The following is a 20,951-nucleotide window of genomic DNA, read 5'->3' on the forward strand; positions in this document are numbered from 1 at the left end:
CTTAGTTTGTCAACATGACTGTTAGCGTTACATAACACCAAAGCTTATTTGTGGCTACACACACTGAAAGTAAATGCGTACCATGAAAAGCATGAAAACACGAAGCTATTATCCGATTACGATCAGACCTTTCACTGGTCTGGGCTGCGTTCAGCAGAGCTCACCAAAAAAGACAGCGGATTTTGGAAATGTTTACCGGTGAGCTCTGTCGTCATAGCTTTTCTCCGGTCATCGGCGTTTTATAAATGACGCTAGCACAATAAAGCGTGCAAGGTACCAAGGCTTAACAAAAATTGTATGATAACATATTTATAGAGATAGATAACAACTTTTATAATTAAAATTAGAAACTAACATATCTCTTAAAATTCTCGCGTGATCAACTGGTTTCACGCCAATTAAATAGCTATAGTCCCATAGAGCTATTTGTATTGATTCATCCATGGTTTTTTCGCCAAGCTGAGAACTACACGTTTTACGTCACGTTATCCAAAAAGCCGACTATTTTCTTTGAAGACCGCGCTAGCTCAGCGCTAAGCACCGTGACGTCAAAATTCAAAAACAAAATCCCGTTATGTAGGACACTGCTAACAGCGCTGGGCTCTGCTGAACGCGGCCCAGATTTCCACCATGATTATATAATCTAAGCCTAATTATTTAATAGTGTATTTAACTTTCGGCTCACTCTGAACCGTTATTGTCTCTGCATTACAGAAACGAAAACCAAACCCAAGCGTTTACTTTTTGGTTCACTAGGCCTATTAACAAATATAAGTTCATTTGACCAACATTGTAGCGTTGCGCTTTATTCACTTTAGGAAGGATTATGCTATAAACAGATGTAGTATAGCTTAAGTAATATATAAACATCCATTTTAAATAATAATATTAAAAAAAATCTTTGGAATATCAAAATGAAATAGAGCTTTAAAGCTACAAAAGTACTAAATGCATCATAATTACGAAAAATATTTCCACATATTCATTTTATATTATGGAAAACGGGAATATTAAGGTTCTGAAGGATTTCTTTACACATCAAAACAAAAACGAACTTCTAACGCAGCGCACTAGGGTAACAACGGACGGACACATATAGACAAACACATAGACTACTGTTTTACCCTTTCCGTATTAATTTTGAGTTTAGAGACATGATTATCTTAAATATTAAAATAAATATAATTAATATTAAATATTTTCTTCGATAGTTGTTCGCCTTATTGAGCGTTACATCGTTTTGAAAAAGAATAATTAAACATTCTTGAGAGACTTGACTAATATTGGCGTTTGAAATGAAGCATACGCCGGTTGCGTCGCCTTACTCAAATAGGTAGTATATAAGGGTGTCGAATCGCAGCTATGGATAAGAACAGCGCAATTGCGTGAACCTTTGGTGGAAGCCCCACCTTAGGAAGGCCGGACGTTTCTCGTAGCCCTGGCCGATCGCCGCGTATGTCTTAACCTTAACGATGATGATGGAGTAGAAGCCAGGTGTACAGACTGGTGTCCATGTGGGATGGACAAAAACAAAGACCAGAAGATGGTGGTGTTAGAAGCCAAGTGTACAGACTGGTGTCCATGTGGGATGGACAAAAACAAAGACCAGAAGATGGTGGTGTTAGAAGCCAGGTTTACAGACTGGTGTCCATGTGGGATGGACAAAGAGCAGATGACGGTGGTGATTAGAAGCCAGTGTGTACAGACTGGTGTCCATGTGGGATGGACAAAGACCACAAGAGGGTGGGGATTAGAAGCCAGTGTGTACAGACTGTTGTCCATGTGGGATGGACAAAGAGCAGCAGACGATTGTGATTAGAAGCCAGTGTGTACAGACTGGTGTCCATGTGGGATGGACAAAGACCAGAGGCTGGTGATGTTAGACAGGCAATGGAGTAATAGCCTGTAAGTGTAATACAATTTTCGAAATTTCCGGAAATTGAGAACACGTTTGCTCCGATTTGCAAACTGCGAACGCGGTCACGTGGGTATAACAACAGACAGACACACACACACACACCCACACACACACACACACACACACACACAGACACGTCGAAATTAGAACCTCTCCGTGACATACGTCACTCGGAGAGGTAAAAAGTGAAAAAACGGCACGCAGTGTTCCTAAGTGGTCTCCCTCCCAAGTACTGACTGCGCTCAACGCTGCTTAACTTCGGTTATCGGACGAGAACCGGTGTATTCAGCGTGATATGGCCGTTGCGGAGAGTGCTAGTTAATAATTTGAATTTAATTAACTTTCATCTTTATAAAACAATAACAAAAAAGAAGATATGTTTGCTTTTTTCATATCTATTAAAATTTAAAAGAGGAAAAAAAAGTGAAAAAGCCAACGGCACGCAGTGTTCCTAAGTGGTCTCCATCCCAAGTACTGACTGCGCTCGACGCTGCTTAACTTCGGTGATCGGACGAGAACCGCTGTATTCAGCGTGATATGGTCGTTGCCGAGAGTGCTAGTTAATAATTTGAATTTAATTAACTTTCATCTTTATAAAACAATAACAAAAAGAAGATATGTGTGCTTTTTTCAAATCGGGTGGAATTTAAAAGAGGAAACAAAAGTGAAAAACCAACGGCACGCAGTATTCCCAAGTACTGACTGCGCTCGACGCTGCTATCGTCGGCGATCGGACGAGAACCGGTGTTCTCAGCGTGATTTGCCCGTTGCCGAGAGTGCTAGTTAAAAATTCGAATTTAAATTAAGTGAGACAAATTAACCTTCATCTTTATAAAACAATAACAAAAAGAAGATATGTTTGCTTTTTTCATATCGGGTGGAATTTAAAAGAGGAAACAAAAGTGAAAAAGCCAACGGCACGCAGTATTCCCAAGTACTGACTGCGCTCGACGCTGCTAACGTCGGCGATCGGACGAGAACCGGTGTTCTCAGCGTGATATGGCCGTTGCCGAGAGTGCTAGTTAAAAATTCGAATTTAAATTAAGTTAGACAAATTAACCTTCATCTTTATAAAACAATAACAAAAAGAAGATATGTTTGCTTTTTTCATATCGGGTGGAATTTAAAAGAGGAAACAAAAGTGAAAAAGCCAACGGCACGCAGTATTCCCAAGTACTGACAGCGCTCGACGCTGCTAACGTCGGCGATCGGACGAGAACCGGTGTTCTCAGCGTGATATGGCCGTTGCCGAGAGTGCTAGATAATAATTCGAATTTAAATTAAGTGAGACAAATTAACCTTCATCTTTTTAAAACAATAACAAAAAGAAAATATGTTTGCTTTTTTCATATCTATTGGAATTTAAAAGAGGAAAAAAAAAGTGAAAAAGCTAACGGCACGCAGTGTTCCTAAGTGGTCGCCCTCCCAAGTACTGACTGCGCTCGACGCTGCTTAACTTCAGTTATCGGACGAGAACCGGTGTATTCAGCGTGATATGGCCGTTGCCGAGAGTGCTAGTTAATAATCTTAATTTAATTAACTTTCATCTTTATAAAACAATAACAAAAAGCAGATATGTTTGCTTTTTTCATATTTGGTGGAATTTGAAAGAGGAAACAAAAGTGAAAAAGCAAACGGCACGCAGTATTCCCAAGTACTGTATGCGCTCGACGCTGCTTAACTTCGGTTATCGGACGAGAACCGGTGTATTCAGCGTGATATGGCCGTTGCCAAGAGTGCTAGGTAATAATTCGAATTTAAATTAAGTGAGACAAATTAACCATCATCTTTTTAAAACAAAAACAAAAAGAAAATAAGTTTGCTTTTTTCAAATCTATTGGAATTTAAAAGAGGAAAAAAAAGTGAAAAAGCCAACGGCACGCAGTGTACCTAAGTGGTCTCCCTCCCAAGTAGTGTCTGCGCTCGACGCTGCTTAACTTCGGTTTTCGGACGAAACCCGGTGTATTCAGCGTGATATGGCCGTTGCCGAGAGTGCTAGTTAATAATTTGAATTTAATTAACTTTCATCTTTATAAAACAATAACAAAAAGAAGATATGTGTGCTTTTTTCAAATCGGGTGGAATTTAAAAGAGGAAACAAAAGTGAAAAACCAACGGCACGCAGTATTCCCAAGTACTGACTGCGCTCGACGCTGCTATCGTCGGCGATCGGACGAGAACCGGTGTTCTCAGCGTGATTTGGCCGTTGCCGAGAGTGCTAGTTAAAAATTCGAATTTAAATTAAGTGAGACAAATTAACCTTCATCTTTATAAAACAATAACAAAAAGAAGATATGTTTGCTTTTTTCATATCGGGTGGAATTTAAAAGAGGAAACAAAAGTGAAAAAGCCAACGGCACGCAGTATTCCCAAGTACTGACTGCGCTCGACGCTGCTAACGTCGGTGATCGGACGAGAACCGGTGTTCTCAGCGTGATATGGCCGTTGCCGAGAGTGCTAGTTAAAAATTCGAATTTAAATTAAGTTAGACAAATTAACCTTCATCTTTATAAAACAATAACAAAAAGAAGATATGTTTGCTTTTTTCATATCGGGTGGAATTTAAAAGAGGAAACAAAAGTGAAAAAGCCAACGGCACGCAGTATTCCCAAGTACTGACTGCGCTCGACGCTGCTAACGTCGGCGATCGGACGAGAACCGGTGTTCTCAGCGTGATATGGCCGTTGCCGAGAGTGCTAGATAATAATTCGAATTTAAATTAAGTGAGACAAATTAACCTTCATCTTTTTAAAACAATAACAAAAAGAAAATATGTTTGCTTTTTTCATATCTATTGGAATTTAAAAGAGGAAAAAAAAGTGAAAAAGCTAACGGCACGCAGTGTTCCTAAGTGGTCGCCCTCCCAAGTACTGACTGCGCTCGACGCTGCTTAACTTCGGTGATCGGACGAGAACCGGTGTATTCAGCGTGATATGGCCGTTGCCGAGAGTGCTATTTAATAATTTGAATTTAATTAACTTTCATCTTTATAAAACAATAACAAAAAAGAAGATATGTTTCCTTTTTTCATATCTATTAAAATTTAAAAGAGGAAAAAAAAGTGAAAAAGCCAACGGCACGCAGTGTTCCTAAGTGGTCTCCATCCCAAGTACTGACTGCGCTCGACGCTGCTTAACTTCGGTGATCGGACGAGAACCGCTGTATTCAGCGTGATATGCTCGTTGCCGAGAGTGCTAGTTAATAATTCGAATTTAAATTAAGTGAGACAAATTAACCTTCATCATTTTAAAACAATAACAAAATGAAAACATGTTTGCTTTTTTCATATCTATTAAAATTTAAAAGAGGAAAAAAAAGTGAAAAAGCCAACGGCACGCAGTGTTCCTAAGTGGTCTCCCTCCCAAGTAGTGACTGCGCTCGACGCTGCTTAACTTCAGTTATCGGACGAGAACCGGTGTATTCAGCGTGATATGGCCGTTGCCGAGAGTGCTAGTTAATAATTTGAATTTAATTAACTTTCATCTTTATAAAACAATAACAAAAAAGAAGATATGTTTGCTTTTTTCATATCTATTAAAATTTAAAAGAGGAAAAAAAAGTGAAAAAGCCAACGGCACGCAGTGTTCCTAAGTGGTCTCCATCCCAAGTACTGACTGCGCTCGACGCTGCTATCGTCGGCGATCGGACGAGAAGCGGTGTTCTCAGCGTGATTTGGCCGTTGCCGAGAGTGCTAGTTAAAAATTCGAATTTAAATTAAGTGAGACAAATTAACCTTCATCTTTATAAAACAATAACAAAAAGAAGATATGTTTGCTTTTTTCATATCGGGTGGAATTTAAAAGAGGAAACAAAAGTGAAAAAGCCAACGGCACGCAGTATTCCCAAGTACTGACTGCGCTCGACGCTGCTAACGTCGGCGATCGGACGAGAACCGGTGTTCTCAGCGTGATATGGCCGTTGCCGAGAGTGCTAGTTAAAAATTCGAATTTAAATTAAGTTAGACAAATTAACCTTCATCTTTATAAAACAATAACAAAAAGAAGATATGTTTGCTTTTTTCATATCGGGTGGAATTTAAAAGAGGAAAAAAAAAGTGAAAAAGCTAACGGCACGCAGTGTTCCTAAGTGGTCGCCCTCCCAAGTACTGACTGCGCTCGACGCTGCTTAACTTCGGTGATCGGACGAGAACCGGTGTATTCAGCGTGATATGGCCGTTGCCGAGAGTGCTATTTAATAATTTGAATTTAATTAACTTTCATCTTTATAAAACAATAACAAAAAAGAAGATATGTTTCCTTTTTTCATATCTATTAAAATTTAAAAGAGGAAAAAAAAGTGAAAAAGCCAACGGCACGCAGTGTTCCTAAGTGGTCTCCATCCCAAGTACTGACTGCGCTCGACGCTGCTTAACTTCGGTGATCGGACGAGAACCGCTGTATTCAGCGTGATATGCTCATTGCCGAGAGTGCTAGTTAATAATTCGAATTTAAATTAAGTGAGACAAATTAACCTTCATCATTTTAAAACAATAACAAAATGAAAACATGTTTGCTTTTTTCATATCTATTAAAATTTAAAAGAGGAAAAAAAAGTGAAAAAGCCAACGGCACGCAGTGTTCCTAAGTGGTCTCCCTCCCAAGTAGTGACTGCGCTCGACGCTGCTTAACTTCAGTTATCGGACGAGAACCGGTGTATTCAGCGTGATATGGCCGTTGCCGAGAGTGCTAGTTAATAATTTGAATTTAATTAACTTTCATCTTTATAAAACAATAACAAAAAAGAAGATATGTTTGCTTTTTTCATATCTATTAAAATTTAAAAGAGGAAAAAAAAGTGAAAAAGCCAACGGCACGCAGTGTTCCTAAGTGGTCTCCATCCCAAGTACTGACTGCGCTCGACGCTGCTATCGTCGGCGATCGGACGAGAAGCGGTGTTCTCAGCGTGATTTGGCCGTTGCCGAGAGTGCTAGTTAAAAATTCGAATTTAAATTAAGTGAGACAAATTAACCTTCATCTTTATAAAACAATAACAAAAAGAAGATATGTTTGCTTTTTTCATATCGGGTGGAATTTAAAAGAGGAAACAAAAGTGAAAAAGCCAACGGCACGCAGTATTCCCAAGTACTGACTGCGCTCGACGCTGCTAACGTCGGCGATCGGACGAGAACCGGTGTTCTCAGCGTGATATGGCCGTTGCCGAGAGTGCTAGTTAAAAATTCGAATTTAAATTAAGTTAGACAAATTAACCTTCATCTTTATAAAACAATAACAAAAAGAAGATATGTTTGCTTTTTTCATATCGGGTGGAATTTAAAAGAGGAAAAAAAAAGTGAAAAAGCTAACGGCACGCAGTGTTCCTAAGTGGTCGCCCTCCCAAGTACTGACTGCGCTCGACGCTGCTTAACTTCGGTGATCGGACGAGAACCGGTGTATTCAGCGTGATATGGCCGTTGCCGAGAGTGCTATTTAATAATTTGAATTTAATTAACTTTCATCTTTATAAAACAATAACAAAAAAGAAGATATGTTTCCTTTTTTCATATCTATTAAAATTTAAAAGAGGAAAAAAAAGTGAAAAAGCCAACGGCACGCAGTGTTCCTAAGTGGTCTCCATCCCAAGTACTGACTGCGCTCGACGCTGCTTAACTTCGGTGATCGGACGAGAACCGCTGTATTCAGCGTGATATGCTCATTGCCGAGAGTGCTAGTTAATAATTCGAATTTAAATTAAGTGAGACAAATTAACCTTCATCATTTTAAAACAATAACAAAATGAAAACATGTTTGCTTTTTTCATATCTATTAAAATTTAAAAGAGGAAAAAAAAGTGAAAAAGCCAACGGCACGCAGTGTTCCTAAGTGGTCTCCCTCCCAAGTAGTGACTGCGCTCGACGCTGCTTAACTTCAGTTATCGGACGAGAACCGGTGTATTCAGCGTGATATGGCCGTTGCCGAGAGTGCTAGTTAATAATTTTAATTTAATTAACTTTCATCTTTATAAAACAATAACAAAAAGAAGATATCTGTGCTTTTTCAAATCGGGTGGAATTTAAAAGAGGAAACAAAAGTGAAAAACAAACGGCACGCAGTATTCCCAAGTACTGACTGCGCTCGACGCTGCTAACGTCGGCGATCGGACGAGAACCGGTGTTCTCAGCGTGATATGGCCGTTGCCGAGAGTGCTAGTTAAAAATTCGAATTTAAATTAAGTGAGACAAATTAACCTTCATCTTTATAAAACAATAACAAAAAGAAGATATGTTTGCTTTTTTCATATCGGGTGGAATTTAAAAGAGGAAACAAAAGTGAAAAAGCCAACGGCACGCAGTATTCCCAAGTACTGACTGCGCTCGACGCTGCTAACGTCGGCGATCGGACGAGAACCGGTGTTCTCAGCGTGATATGGCCGTTGCCGAGAGTGCTAGTTAATAATTCGAATTTAAATTAAGTGAGACAAATTAACCTTCATCATTTTAAAACAATAACAAAATGAAAACATGTTTGCTTTTATCATATCTATTAAAATTTAAAAGAGGAAAAAAAAGTGAAAAAGCCAACGGCACGCAGTGTTCCTAAGTGGTCTCCCTCCCAAGTAGTGACTGCGCTCGACGCTGCTTAACTTCGGTGATCGGACGAAAACCGGTGTGTTCAGCGTGATATGGCCGTTGCCGAGAGTGCTAGATAATAATTCGAATTTAAATTAAGTGAGACAAATTAACCTTCATAATTTTAAAACAATAACAAAAAAAACATGTTTGCTTTTTTCATATCTATTAAAATTTATATGAGGAAAAAAAGTGAAAAACCCAACGGCACGCAGTGTACCTAAGTGGTCTCCCTCCCAAGTAGTGACTGCGCTCGACGCTGCTTAACTTCGGTTTTCGGACGAAACCCGGTGTATTCAGCGTGATATGGCCGTTGCCGAGAGTGCTAGTTAATAATTTGAATTTAATTAACTTTCATCTTTATAAAACAATAACAAAAAGAAGATATGTGTGCTTTTTTCAAATCGGGTGGAATTTAAAAGAGGAAACAAAAGTGAAAAACCAACGGCACGCAGTATTCCCAAGTACTGACTGCGCTCGACGCTGCTATCGTCGGCGATCGGACGAGAACCGGTGTTCTCAGCGTGATTTGGCCGTTGCCGAGAGTGCTAGTTAAAAATTCGAATTTAAATTAAGTGAGACAAATTAACCTTCATCTTTATAAAACAATAACAAAAAGAAGATATGTTTGCTTTTTTCATATCGGGTGGAATTTAAAAGAGGAAACAAAAGTGAAAAAGCCAACGGCACGCAGTATTCCCAAGTACTGACTGCGCTCGACGCTGCTAACGTCGGTGATCGGACGAGAACCGGTGTTCTCAGCGTGATATGGCCGTTGCCGAGAGTGCTAGTTAAAAATTCGAATTTAAATTAAGTTAGACAAATTAACCTTCATCTTTATAAAACAATAACAAAAAGAAGATATGTTTGCTTTTTTCATATCGGGTGGAATTTAAAAGAGGAAACAAAAGTGAAAAAGCCTACGGCACGCAGTATTCCCAAGTACTGACTGCGCTCGACGCTGCTAACGTCGGCGATCGGACGAGAACCGGTGTTCTCAGCGTGATATGGCCGTTGCCGAGAGTGCTAGATAATAATTCGAATTTAAATTAAGTGAGACAAATTAACCTTCATCTTTTTAAAACAATAACAAAAAGAAAATATGTTTGCTTTTTTCATATCTATTGGAATTTAAAAGAGGAAAAAAAAGTGAAAAAGCTAACGGCACGCAGTGTTCCTAAGTGGTCGCCCTCCCAAGTACTGACTGCGCTCGACGCTGCTTAACTTCGGTGATCGGACGAGAACCGGTGTATTCAGCGTGATATGGCCGTTGCCGAGAGTGCTATTTAATAATTTGAATTTAATTAACTTTCATCTTTATAAAACAATAACAAAAAAGAAGATATGTTTCCTTTTTTCATATCTATTAAAATTTAAAAGAGGAAAAAAAAGTGAAAAAGCCAACGGCACGCAGTGTTCCTAAGTGGTCTCCATCCCAAGTACTGACTGCGCTCGACGCTGCTTAACTTCGGTGATCGGACGAGAACCGCTGTATTCAGCGTGATATGCTCGTTGCCGAGAGTGCTAGTTAATAATTCGAATTTAAATTAAGTGAGACAAATTAACCTTCATCATTTTAAAACAATAACAAAATGAAAACATGTTTGCTTTTTTCATATCTATTAAAATTTAAAAGAGGAAAAAAAAGTGAAAAAGCCAACGGCACGCAGTGTTCCTATGTGGTCTCCCTCCCAAGTAGTGACTGCGCTCGACGCTGCTTAACTTCAGTTATCGGACGAGAACCGGTGTATTCAGCGTGATATGGCCGTTGCCGAGAGTGCTAGTTAATAATTTTAATTTAATTAACTTTCATCTTTATAAAACAATAACAAAAAGAAGATATCTGTGCTTTTTCAAATCGGGTGGAATTTAAAAGAGGAAACAAAAGTGGAAAACAAACGGCACGCAGTATTCCCAAGTACTGACTGCGCTCGACGCTGCTAACGTCGGCGATCGGACGAGAACCGGTGTTCTCAGCGTGATATGGCCGTTGCCGAGAGTGCTAGTTAAAAATTCGAATTTAAATTAAGTGAGACAAATTAACCTTCATCTTTATAAAACAATAACAAAAAGAAGATATGTTTGCTTTTTTCATATCGGGTGGAATTTAAAAGAGGAAACAAAAGTGAAAAAGCCAACGGCACGCAGTATTCCCAAGTACTGACTGCGCTCGACGCTGCTAACGTCGGCGATCGGACGAGAACCGGTGTTCTCAGCGTGATATGGCCGTTGCCGAGAGTGCTAGTTAATAATTCGAATTTAAATTAAGTGAGACAAATTAACCTTCATCATTTTAAAACAATAACAAAATGAAAACATGTTTGCTTTTTTCATATCTATTAAAATTTAAAAGAGGAAAAAAAAGTGATAAAGCCAACGGCACGCAGTGTTCCTAAGTGGTCTCCCTCCCAAGTAGTGACTGCGCTCGACGCTGCTTAACTTCGGTGATCGGACGAAAACCGGTGTGTTCAGCGTGATATGGCCGTTGCCGAGAGTGCTAGATAATAATTCGAATTTAAATTAAGTGAGACAAATTAACCTTCATAATTTTAAAACAATAACAAAAAAAACATGTTTGCTTTTTTCATATCTATTAAAATTTATATGAGGAAAAAAAGTGAAAAACCCAACGGCACGCAGTGTTCCTAAGTGGTCTCCCTCCCAAGTACTGACTGCGCTCGACGCTGCTTAACTTCGGTGATCGGACGAGAACCGGTGTATTCAGCGTGTTATGGCCGTTGCCGAGAATGCTAGTTAATAATTTGAACTAAATCAACTTTCATCTTTATAAAACAATAACAAAAAGAAGATATGTTTGCTTTTTTCATATCGGGTGGAATTTAAAAGAGGAAACAAAAGTGAAAAAGCCAACGGCACGCAGTATTCCCAAGTACTGACTGCGCTCGACGCTGCTATCGTCGGCGATCGGACGAGAACCGGTGTTCTCAGCGTGATTTGGCCGTTGCCGAGAGTGCTAGTTAAAAATTCGAATTTAAATTAAGTGAGACAAATTAACCTTCATCTTTATAAAACAATAACAAAAAGAAGATATGTTTGCTTTTTTCATATCGGGTGGAATTTAAAAGAGGAAACAAAAGTGAAAAAGCCAACGGCACGCAGTATTCCCAAGTACTGACTGCGCTCGACGCTGCTAACGTCGGTGATCGGACGAGAACCGGTGTTCTCAGCGTGATATGGCCGTTGCCGAGAGTGCTAGTTAAAAATTCGAATTTAAATTAAGTTAGACAAATTAACCTTCATCTTTATAAAACAATAACAAAAAGAAGATATGTTTGCTTTTTTCATATCGGGTGGAATTTAAAAGAGGAAACAAAAGTGAAAAAGCCTACGGCACGCAGTATTCCCAAGTACTGACTGCGCTCGACGCTGCTAACGTCGGCGATCGGACGAGAACCGGTGTTCTCAGCGTGATATGGCCGTTGCCGAGAGTGCTAGATAATAATTCGAATTTAAATTAAGTGAGACAAATTAACCTTCATCTTTTTAAAACAATAACAAAAAGAAAATATGTTTGCTTTTTTCATATCTATTGGAATTTAAAAGAGGAAAAAAAAGTGAAAAAGCTAACGGCACGCAGTGTTCCTAAGTGGTCGCCCTCCCAAGTACTGACTGCGCTCGACGCTGCTTAACTTCGGTGATCGGACGAGAACCGGTGTATTCAGCGTGATATGGCCGTTGCCGAGAGTGCTATTTAATAATTTGAATTTAATTAACTTTCATCTTTATAAAACAATAACAAAAAAGAAGATATGTTTCCTTTTTTCATATCTATTAAAATTTAAAAGAGGAAAAAAAAGTGAAAAAGCCAACGGCACGCAGTGTTCCTAAGTGGTCTCCATCCCAAGTACTGACTGCGCTCGACGCTGCTTAACTTCGGTGATCGGACGAGAACCGCTGTATTCAGCGTGATATGCTCGTTGCCGAGAGTGCTAGTTAATAATTCGAATTTAAATTAAGTGAGACAAATTAACCTTCATCATTTTAAAACAATAACAAAATGAAAACATGTTTGCTTTTTTCATATCTATTAAAATTTAAAAGAGGAAAAAAAAGTGAAAAAGCCAACGGCACGCAGTGTTCCTATGTGGTCTCCCTCCCAAGTAGTGACTGCGCTCGACGCTGCTTAACTTCAGTTATCGGACGAGAACCGGTGTATTCAGCGTGATATGGCCGTTGCCGAGAGTGCTAGTTAATAATTTTAATTTAATTAACTTTCATCTTTATAAAACAATAACAAAAAGAAGATATCTGTGCTTTTTCAAATCGGGTGGAATTTAAAAGAGGAAACAAAAGTGGAAAACAAACGGCACGCAGTATTCCCAAGTACTGACTGCGCTCGACGCTGCTAACGTCGGCGATCGGACGAGAACCGGTGTTCTCAGCGTGATATGGCCGTTGCCGAGAGTGCTAGTTAAAAATTCGAATTTAAATTAAGTGAGACAAATTAACCTTCATCTTTATAAAACAATAACAAAAAGAAGATATGTTTGCTTTTTTCATATCGGGTGGAATTTAAAAGAGGAAACAAAAGTGAAAAAGCCAACGGCACGCAGTATTCCCAAGTACTGACTGCGCTCGACGCTGCTAACGTCGGCGATCGGACGAGAACCGGTGTTCTCAGCGTGATATGGCCGTTGCCGAGAGTGCTAGTTAATAATTCGAATTTAAATTAAGTGAGACAAATTAACCTTCATCATTTTAAAACAATAACAAAATGAAAACATGTTTGCTTTTTTCATATCTATTAAAATTTAAAAGAGGAAAAAAAAGTGATAAAGCCAACGGCACGCAGTGTTCCTAAGTGGTCTCCCTCCCAAGTAGTGACTGCGCTCGACGCTGCTTAACTTCGGTGATCGGACGAAAACCGGTGTGTTCAGCGTGATATGGCCGTTGCCGAGAGTGCTAGATAATAATTCGAATTTAAATTAAGTGAGACAAATTAACCTTCATAATTTTAAAACAATAACAAAAAAAACATGTTTGCTTTTTTCATATCTATTAAAATTTATATGAGGAAAAAAAGTGAAAAACCCAACGGCACGCAGTGTTCCTAAGTGGTCTCCCTCCCAAGTACTGACTGCGCTCGACGCTGCTTAACTTCGGTGATCGGACGAGAACCGGTGTATTCAGCGTGTTATGGCCGTTGCCGAGAATGCTAGTTAATAATTTGAACTAAATCAACTTTCATCTTTATAAAACAATAACAAAAAGAAGATATGTTTGCTTTTTTCATATCGGGTGGAATTTAAAAGAGGAAACAAAAGTGAAAAAGCCAACGGCACGCAGTATTCCCAAGTACTGACTGCGCTCGACGCTGCTAACGTCGGCGATCGGACGAGAACCGGTGTTCTCAGCGTGATATGGCCGTTGCCGAGAGTGCTAGATAATAATTCGAACTTAAATTAAGTGAGACAAATTAACCTTCATCTTTTTAAAACAATAACAAAAAGAAAATATGTTTGCTTTTTTATATCTATTGGAATTTAAAAGAGGAAAAAAAAGTGAAAAAGCTAACGGCACGCAGTGTTCCTAAGTGGTCGCCCTCATAAGTACTGACTGCGCTCGACGCTTCTTAACTTCGGTGATCGGACGAGAACCGGTGTATTCAGCGTGATATGGCCGTTGCCGAGAGTGCTATTAATAATTTGAATTTAATTAACTTTCATCTTTATAAAACAATAACAAAAAGAAGATATGTTTGCTTCTTTCATATCGGGTGGAATTTAAAAGAGGAAACAAAAGTGAAAAACCAACGGAACGCACTATTCCCAAGTACTGTATGCGCTCGACGCTGCTTAACTTCGGTTATCGGACGAGAACCGGTGTATTCAGCGTGATATGGCCGTTGCCGAGAGTGCTAGTTAATAATTTGAATTTAATTAACTTTCATCTTTATAAAACAATAACAAAAAAGAAGATATGTTTGCTTTTTCATATCTATTAAAATTTATAAGAGGGAAAAAAAGTGAAAAAACGGCACGCAGTGTTCCTAAGTGGTCTCCCTCCCAAGTACTGACTGCGCTCGACGCTGCTTAACTTCGGTTATCGGACGAGAACCGGTGTATTCAGCGTGATATGGCCGTTGCCGAGAGTGCAAGTTAATAATTTGAATTTAATTAACTTTCATCTTTATAAAACAATAACAAAAATGAAGATATGTTTGCTTTTTTCATATCTATTAAAATTTAAAAGAGGAAAAAAAAGTGAAAAAGCCAACGGCACGCAGTATTCCCAAGTACTGTATGCGCTCGACGCTGCTTAACTTCGGTGATCGGACGAGAACCGGTGTTTTCAGCGTGATATGGCCGTTGCCGAGAGTGCTAGTTAATAATTCGAATTTAAATTAAGTGAGACAAATTAACCTTCATAATTTTAAAACAATAACAAAAAAAACATGTTTGCTTTTTTCATATCTATTAAAATTTAAAAGAGGAAAAAAAGTGAAAAACCCAACGGCACGCAGTGTTCCTAAGTGGTCTCCCTCCCAAGTACTGACTGCGCTCGACGCTGCTTAACTTCGGTGATCGGACGAGAACCGGTGTATTCAGCGTGTTATGGCCGTTGCCGAGAATGCTAGTTAATAATTTGAACTAAATCAACTTTCATCTTTATAAAACAATAACAAAAAGAAGATATGTTTGCTTTTTTCATATCGGGTGGAATTTAAAAGAGGAAACAAAAGTGAAAAAGCCAACGGCACGCAGTATTCCCAAGTACTGACTGCGCTCGACGCTGCTAACGTCGGCGATCGGACGAGAACCGGTGTTCTCAGCGTGATATGGCCGTTGCCGAGAGTGCTAGATAATAATTCGAACTTAAATTAAGTGAGACTAATTAACCTTCATCTTTTTAAAACAATAACAAAAAGAAAATATGTTTGCTTTTTTATATCTATTGGAATTTAAAAGAGGAAAACAAAGTGAAAAAGCTAACGGCACGCAGTGTTCCTAAGTGGTCGCCCTCCCAAGTACTGACTGCGCTCGACGCTTCTTAACTTCGGTGATCGGACGAGAACCGGTGTATTCAGCGTGATATGGCCGTTGCCGAGTGTGCTAGTTAATAATTTGAATTTAATTAACTTTCATCTTTATAAAACAATAACAAAAAGAAGATATGTTTGCTTCTTTCATATTGGGTGGAATTTAAAAGAGGAAACAAATGTGAAAAACCAACGGAACGCAGTATTCCCAAGTACTGTATGCGCTCGACGCTGCTTAACTTCGGTTATCGGACGAGAACCGGTGTATTCAGCGTGATATGGCCGTTGCCGAGAGTGCTAGTTAATAATTTGAATTTAATTAACTTTCATCTTTATAAAACAATAACAAAAAAGAAGATATGTTTGCTTTTTCATATCTATTAAAATTTATAAGAGGGAAAAAAAGTGAAAAAACGGCACGCAGTGTTCCTAAGTGGTCTCCCTCCCAAGTACTGACTGCGCTCGACGCTGCTTAACTTCGGTTATCGGACGAGAACCGGTGTATTCAGCGTGATATGGCCGTTGCCGAGAGTGCAAGTTAATAATTTGAATTTAATTAACTTTCATCTTTATAAAACAATAACAAAAATGAAGATATGTTTGCTTTTTTCATAGTCTAATGCATTTCCTATGGAGGGGTTGTTTGTATACGTTTAACTTAATTACTCGGCCCCTGTTTGTCGTAACCCAAATATTTTAGTATGGTTTGATGGGGGACAAATTGGACAATACCATACTCAAAGGACATCCCCGTATCTCCAGTAGAAACAGAGTTACGAGCCGGAAAAGTATAGTCTAATGCATTTCCTATGGAGGGGGTTTGTTTCATTACGTTTTGCTTAATATCTCGGCCCCTGTTTGTCGTAGATCAATGTTTTTAGTATGGTTAGATGGGAGACAAATTGGACTAAAACATACTCAAAGGACATCCCCGTATCTCCAGTAGAAACAGAGTTACGAGCCTGCAAAGTATAGTATAATGCATTTTCTATGGAGGGGTTTGTTTGTTCATTTATTGCTTAATTACTTGACCCTGTTCTTTCGATTAAAAATAATACATATCTTTAGTGTAGCGGTTATCGCATCCGCCTCACTCCCGGAAGGCCACAGGTTCGAAACCGCGAAGTTTTTTTTTATAATTATCCGAACATTTGTGTCAAGGTCACATTATTTACATCCCCGTATCTCTGGTAGAACCAGAGTTACGAGCCTCCAGAATTTAGTCTAATGGATTTCCTATGGAGGGGTTTGTTTGTTTACGATTAGCTTAATTACTCGACCATTGTTTGTCGTAGCTCAATGTTTTTAGTATGGTTAGATGGGGGACAAATTGGACTATAACATACTCAAAGGACATCCCCGTATTTACAGTAGAAACAGAGTTACGAGCCTGAAAAGTATAGTCTAATGCATTTTCTATAGAGGGGTTTGTTTGTTCACGTATTGCTTAATTACTTGACCCTGTTCTTTCGATTAAAAATAATAACATATCTTTAGTGTAGCGGTTATCGCATCCGCCTCACTCCCGGAAGGCCACAGGTTCGAAACCGCGAAGTTTTTTTTTATAATTATCCGAACATTTGTGTCAAGGTCACATTATTTACATCCCCGTATCTCTGGTAGAACCAGAGTTACCAGCCTCCAGAATTTAGTCTAATGTATTTCCTATGGAGGGGTTTGTTTTTTTACGATTAGCTTAATTACTCGACTACTGTTTGTCGTAGCCCTAATTCTTAGTATGGCTAGATGGGGGACAAATTGGTCTATAACATACTCAAAGGACATCCCCGTATCTCCAGTAGATACAGAGTTACGAGCCTGTAAAGTATAGTCTAATGCATTTTCTATGGAGGGGTTTGTTTGTTCACGTATTGCTTAATTACTTGACCCTGTTCTTTCGATTAAAAATAATAACATATCTTTAGTGTAGCGGTTATCGCATCCGCCTCACTCTCGGAAGGCCACAGGTTCGAAACCGCAAAGTTTTTTTTTTTTGCTTGGAACATGCAAAGACCTTTATAATTATCCGAACATTTGTGTCAAGGTCACATTATTTACATCCCCGTATCTCTGGTAGAACCAGAGTTACGAGCCTCCAGAATTTAGTCTAATGTATTTCCTATGGAGGGGTTTGTTTGTTTACGATTAGCTTAATTACTCGACTACTGTTTGTCGTAGCCCAAATTCTTAGTATGGCTAGATGGGGGACAAATTGGTCTATAACATACTCAAAAGACATCCCCGTATCTCCAGTAGAAACAGAGTTACGAGCCTGCAAAGTATATTTTCAAAAATCAAAAGTAACCTTCTAACAATAAGTGAGACAAAAAGTAAGTTGACGACGATATTGAGGTAGCCTCAAGTTTAAAGTATCCTTGTATGGGGAGCAAAGAGTACTATAACATATCCAACGGATATCCCAGTATCTCTTGTAGAACAAGAGTTATGAGCCTCCAAAGTTTAGTGCAAAAATCATAAGTAACATAATAAAAATAAGTGAGACGATACCAAAGTTGACGAACATTTTGCTTAATATCTCGGCCCCTGTTTGTCGTAGCTCAATGTTTTTAGTATGGTAAGATGGGGGACAATTTGGACTATATCATATCGTAAGGACATCCCCGTATCTCTAGTAGACACAGAGTTATGGTGGTTCGAGCCCATCCGGGAGCGGTGTTGTGTGGTCTCAGATGTGAAGTAAAAAGTCAAAGTTTTACCTCAGTACCTGACGAAAATTTAATTTTTGGGCTTCAGTGGCGCAATGGTCAGCGCGTTCAGCTGTTAACCGAAAGGTTGGTGGTTCGAGCCCTCCCGGGAGCGGTGTTGTGACGTCTCAGATGTAACGTAAAATGTCAGAGTTTTTCTACAATACCTGACGAACATTTAATTTTTGGGCTTCCGTGGCTCAATGGTTAGAGCGTTCGGCTGTTAACCAATAGGTTGGTGGTTCGGGCCCTCCCGGGAGCGGTGTTGTGACGTCTCAGATGTAACGTAAAATGTCAGAGTTTTTCTACAATACCTGACGAACATTTAATTTTTGGGCTTCCGTGGCTCAATGGTTAGAGCGTTCGGCTGTTAACCAATAGGTTGGTGGTTCGGGCCCTCCCGGGAGCGGTGTTGTGACGTCTCAGATGTAACGTAAAATGTCAGAGTTTTTCCACAATACCTGACGAACATTTAATTTTTGGGCTTCCGTGGCTCAATGGTTAGAGCGTTCGGCTGTTAACCAATAGGTTGGTGGTTCGAGCCCATCCTGGAGCGGTGTTGTGAGGTCTCAGGTGTGAAGTAAAAAGTCAAAGTTTTACCTCAATACCGGACGACCATTTAATATTTGGGCTTCCGTTGCGCTATGGTTAGCGCGTTCGGCTGTTGACCGAAAGGTTGGTGGTTCGAGCCCACCTGGGAGAGGTGTTGTAGGGTCTCAGATGTAACTTAAAAAGTCATAACTTATCCACAATACCTAACAACCATTTAATTTCTGAGCTTCTTTGGCTCACTGGTTAGCGCGTTCGGCTGTTAACCAATAGGTTGGTGGTTCGGGCCCTCCCGGGAGCGGTGTTGTGACGTCTCAGATGTAACGTAAAATGTCAGAGTTTTTCTACAATACCTGACGAACATTTAATTTTTGGGCTTCCGTGGCTCAATGGTTAGAGCGTTCGGCTGTTAAACAATAGGTTGGTGGTTCGGGCCCTCCCGGGAGCGGTGTTGTGACGTCTCAGATGTAACGTAAAATGTCAGAGTTTTTCCACAATACCTGACGAACATTTAATTTTTGGGCTTCCGTGGCTCAATGGTTAGAGCGTTCGGCTGTTAACCAATAGGTTGGTGGTTCGGGCCCTCCCGGGAGCGGTGTTGTGACGTCTCAGATGTAACGTAAAATGTCAGAGTTTTTCCACAATACCTGACGAACATTTAATTTTTGGGCTTCCGTGGCTCAATGGTTAGCGCGTTCGGCTGTTAATCGAAAGGTTGGTGGTTCGAGGCCATCCGGGAGCGGTGTTGTGAGGTCTCAGATGTAGCGTGAAAAGTCAAACTTTTTCCATAATACGTGATAACCATTTATTTTCTGAGCTTCCGTGGCTCAATTGTTAGCGCGTTCGGCTGTTAACCGAAAGGTTGGTGGTTCGAGCCCATCCGGGAGCGGTGTTGTGTGGTCTCAGATGTGAAGTAAAAAGTCAAAGTTTTACCTCAGTACCTGACGAAAATTTAATTTTTGGGCTTCAGTGGCGCAATGGTCAACGCGTTCAGCTGTTAACCGAAAGGTTGGTGGTTCGAGCCCACCCGGGAGCGGTGTTTTTGGATCTCAAATGTAACGTAAATAGGCAAAGTTTTTCCACAATACCTGACGACCATTTAATTTTTGGGTGTCCGTGGCGAATGGTTAGCGCGTTCGGCTGTTAACCGAAAGGTTGGTGGTTCGAGCCCATCCGGGAGCGGTGTTGTGAGGTCTCAGATGTGAAGTAAAAAGTCAAAGTTTTTCCTCAATACCTGACGAAAATTTAATTTTTGGGCTTCAGTGGCGCAATGGTTAGCGCGTTCGGCTGTTAACCAATAGGTTGGTGGTTCGAGCCCATCCGGGAGAGGTGTTGTGACGTCTCAGATGTAACGTAAAATGTCAGAGTTTTTCCACAATACCTGACGAACATTTAATTTTTGGGCTTCCGTGGCTAAATGGTTAGCGCGTTCGGCTATTAATCGAAAGGTTGGTGGTTCGAACCCGTCCGGGAGCGGTGTTGTGAGGTCTCAGATGTAGCGTGAAAAGTCAAACTTTTTCCATAATACGTGATAACCATTTATTTTCTGAGCTTCCGTGGCTCAATTGTTAGCGCGTTCGGCTGTTAAACATGCGATTTTTTCGGTACTTTTTTGAATGCATTTTTTTCTGGAGAAATTTTTGACCGAATTCAGCTTAGTTCCCTATAAAACACTCATTAAAAGTGATTTCATCTCGATTGAACAGTAATTAAAAATGTACCTCGATTTTTAATCACATTTTAAAAATCGACGTTTCACCGCCAACGAAGCATATTTTGAGTATTTCTTCACTATTTACAAATATATTCACTGAAACCACTATTTTTATACTTTTTGCTTTAATTCAAGCAAATGTAACGATATTCATTCAAAAAACTGTTAAAATTCAATTTTTCAATAAGAAATCGTTGTCACTGATTTTGTATCTTAAAGAAGAAAAACATGCGATTTTTTCGGTACTTTTTTGAATGCATTTTTTTCTGGAGAAATTTTTGACCGAATTCAGCTTAATTCCCTATAAAACACTCATTGAAAGTGATTTCATCTCGATTGAACAATAATTAAAAATTTACCTCGATTTTTAATAACATTTTCAAAATCGACGTTTCACGGCCAAAGAAGCATACTTTGAGTATTTCTTCACTATTTTCAAATATATTCATTGAAACCATTATTTTTATACTTTTTGCTTTAATTCAAGCAATGTAACGATA

The 20,951-nt window shown here is 39.5% G+C and overlaps 6 non-coding genes and 26 pseudogenes across 6 annotated transcripts; 1 reads left to right on the forward strand and 31 right to left on the reverse strand.

Moving 5' to 3' along the window:
- Window positions 1-2,106: 2,106 nt before the first annotated feature.
- Window positions 2,107-2,225, reverse strand: LOC149716779 (5S ribosomal RNA; annotated as a pseudogene).
- Window positions 2,226-2,348: 123 nt separating this feature from the next.
- LOC149716780 (5S ribosomal RNA) lies at window positions 2,349-2,467 on the reverse strand (annotated as a pseudogene).
- An 839-nt stretch (window positions 2,468-3,306) lies between these two features.
- Window positions 3,307-3,425, reverse strand: LOC149716781 (5S ribosomal RNA; annotated as a pseudogene).
- Window positions 3,426-3,787: 362 nt separating this feature from the next.
- LOC149716782 (5S ribosomal RNA) lies at window positions 3,788-3,906 on the reverse strand (annotated as a pseudogene).
- An 838-nt stretch (window positions 3,907-4,744) lies between these two features.
- Window positions 4,745-4,863, reverse strand: LOC149716783 (5S ribosomal RNA). The gene has a single exon (XR_016368506.1). It is a non-coding gene; the product is annotated as a 5S ribosomal RNA (ribosomal RNA).
- A 123-nt stretch (window positions 4,864-4,986) lies between these two features.
- LOC149716784 (5S ribosomal RNA) lies at window positions 4,987-5,105 on the reverse strand (annotated as a pseudogene).
- A 137-nt stretch (window positions 5,106-5,242) lies between these two features.
- LOC149716785 (5S ribosomal RNA) lies at window positions 5,243-5,361 on the reverse strand (annotated as a pseudogene).
- A 618-nt stretch (window positions 5,362-5,979) lies between these two features.
- On the reverse strand, window positions 5,980-6,098 carry LOC149716786 (5S ribosomal RNA). Its single transcript, XR_016368543.1, has one exon. It is a non-coding gene; the product is annotated as a 5S ribosomal RNA (ribosomal RNA).
- Window positions 6,099-6,221: 123 nt separating this feature from the next.
- Window positions 6,222-6,340, reverse strand: LOC149716787 (5S ribosomal RNA; annotated as a pseudogene).
- Window positions 6,341-6,477: 137 nt separating this feature from the next.
- On the reverse strand, window positions 6,478-6,596 carry LOC149716788 (5S ribosomal RNA; annotated as a pseudogene).
- A 618-nt stretch (window positions 6,597-7,214) lies between these two features.
- LOC149716789 (5S ribosomal RNA) lies at window positions 7,215-7,333 on the reverse strand. The gene has a single exon (XR_016368566.1). It is a non-coding gene; the product is annotated as a 5S ribosomal RNA (ribosomal RNA).
- Window positions 7,334-7,456: 123 nt separating this feature from the next.
- Window positions 7,457-7,575, reverse strand: LOC149716790 (5S ribosomal RNA; annotated as a pseudogene).
- A 137-nt stretch (window positions 7,576-7,712) lies between these two features.
- On the reverse strand, window positions 7,713-7,831 carry LOC149716791 (5S ribosomal RNA; annotated as a pseudogene).
- A 598-nt stretch (window positions 7,832-8,429) lies between these two features.
- Window positions 8,430-8,548, reverse strand: LOC149716792 (5S ribosomal RNA; annotated as a pseudogene).
- A 134-nt stretch (window positions 8,549-8,682) lies between these two features.
- On the reverse strand, window positions 8,683-8,801 carry LOC149716793 (5S ribosomal RNA; annotated as a pseudogene).
- Window positions 8,802-9,639: 838 nt separating this feature from the next.
- LOC149716794 (5S ribosomal RNA) lies at window positions 9,640-9,758 on the reverse strand. The gene has a single exon (XR_016368630.1). It is a non-coding gene; the product is annotated as a 5S ribosomal RNA (ribosomal RNA).
- Window positions 9,759-9,881: 123 nt separating this feature from the next.
- On the reverse strand, window positions 9,882-10,000 carry LOC149716795 (5S ribosomal RNA; annotated as a pseudogene).
- Window positions 10,001-10,137: 137 nt separating this feature from the next.
- Window positions 10,138-10,256, reverse strand: LOC149716796 (5S ribosomal RNA; annotated as a pseudogene).
- Window positions 10,257-10,854: 598 nt separating this feature from the next.
- LOC149716797 (5S ribosomal RNA) lies at window positions 10,855-10,973 on the reverse strand (annotated as a pseudogene).
- A 134-nt stretch (window positions 10,974-11,107) lies between these two features.
- Window positions 11,108-11,226, reverse strand: LOC149716798 (5S ribosomal RNA; annotated as a pseudogene).
- An 839-nt stretch (window positions 11,227-12,065) lies between these two features.
- On the reverse strand, window positions 12,066-12,184 carry LOC149716799 (5S ribosomal RNA). The gene has a single exon (XR_016368639.1). It is a non-coding gene; the product is annotated as a 5S ribosomal RNA (ribosomal RNA).
- Window positions 12,185-12,307: 123 nt separating this feature from the next.
- LOC149716800 (5S ribosomal RNA) lies at window positions 12,308-12,426 on the reverse strand (annotated as a pseudogene).
- A 137-nt stretch (window positions 12,427-12,563) lies between these two features.
- On the reverse strand, window positions 12,564-12,682 carry LOC149716801 (5S ribosomal RNA; annotated as a pseudogene).
- A 598-nt stretch (window positions 12,683-13,280) lies between these two features.
- On the reverse strand, window positions 13,281-13,399 carry LOC149716802 (5S ribosomal RNA; annotated as a pseudogene).
- A 134-nt stretch (window positions 13,400-13,533) lies between these two features.
- On the reverse strand, window positions 13,534-13,652 carry LOC149716803 (5S ribosomal RNA; annotated as a pseudogene).
- Window positions 13,653-14,012: 360 nt separating this feature from the next.
- LOC149716804 (5S ribosomal RNA) lies at window positions 14,013-14,131 on the reverse strand (annotated as a pseudogene).
- A 341-nt stretch (window positions 14,132-14,472) lies between these two features.
- On the reverse strand, window positions 14,473-14,591 carry LOC149716805 (5S ribosomal RNA; annotated as a pseudogene).
- Window positions 14,592-14,714: 123 nt separating this feature from the next.
- Window positions 14,715-14,817, reverse strand: LOC149716806 (5S ribosomal RNA; annotated as a pseudogene).
- Window positions 14,818-14,951: 134 nt separating this feature from the next.
- LOC149716807 (5S ribosomal RNA) lies at window positions 14,952-15,070 on the reverse strand (annotated as a pseudogene).
- A 360-nt stretch (window positions 15,071-15,430) lies between these two features.
- Window positions 15,431-15,549, reverse strand: LOC149716808 (5S ribosomal RNA; annotated as a pseudogene).
- Window positions 15,550-15,891: 342 nt separating this feature from the next.
- Window positions 15,892-16,010, reverse strand: LOC149716809 (5S ribosomal RNA; annotated as a pseudogene).
- Window positions 16,011-20,140: 4,130 nt separating this feature from the next.
- On the forward strand, window positions 20,141-20,213 carry TRNAN-AUU (transfer RNA asparagine (anticodon AUU)). Its single transcript has one exon. It is a non-coding gene; the product is annotated as a tRNA-Asn (tRNA).
- Window positions 20,214-20,951: the final 738 nt, after the last annotated feature.

Source organism: Phalangium opilio, unplaced genomic scaffold (genome assembly GCF_054372755.1).
Source record: "Phalangium opilio isolate 3A_F unplaced genomic scaffold, DU_Popi_V2 ptg000003l_1, whole genome shotgun sequence".
Lineage (NCBI taxonomy): Eukaryota > Metazoa > Arthropoda > Arachnida > Opiliones > Phalangiidae > Phalangium > Phalangium opilio.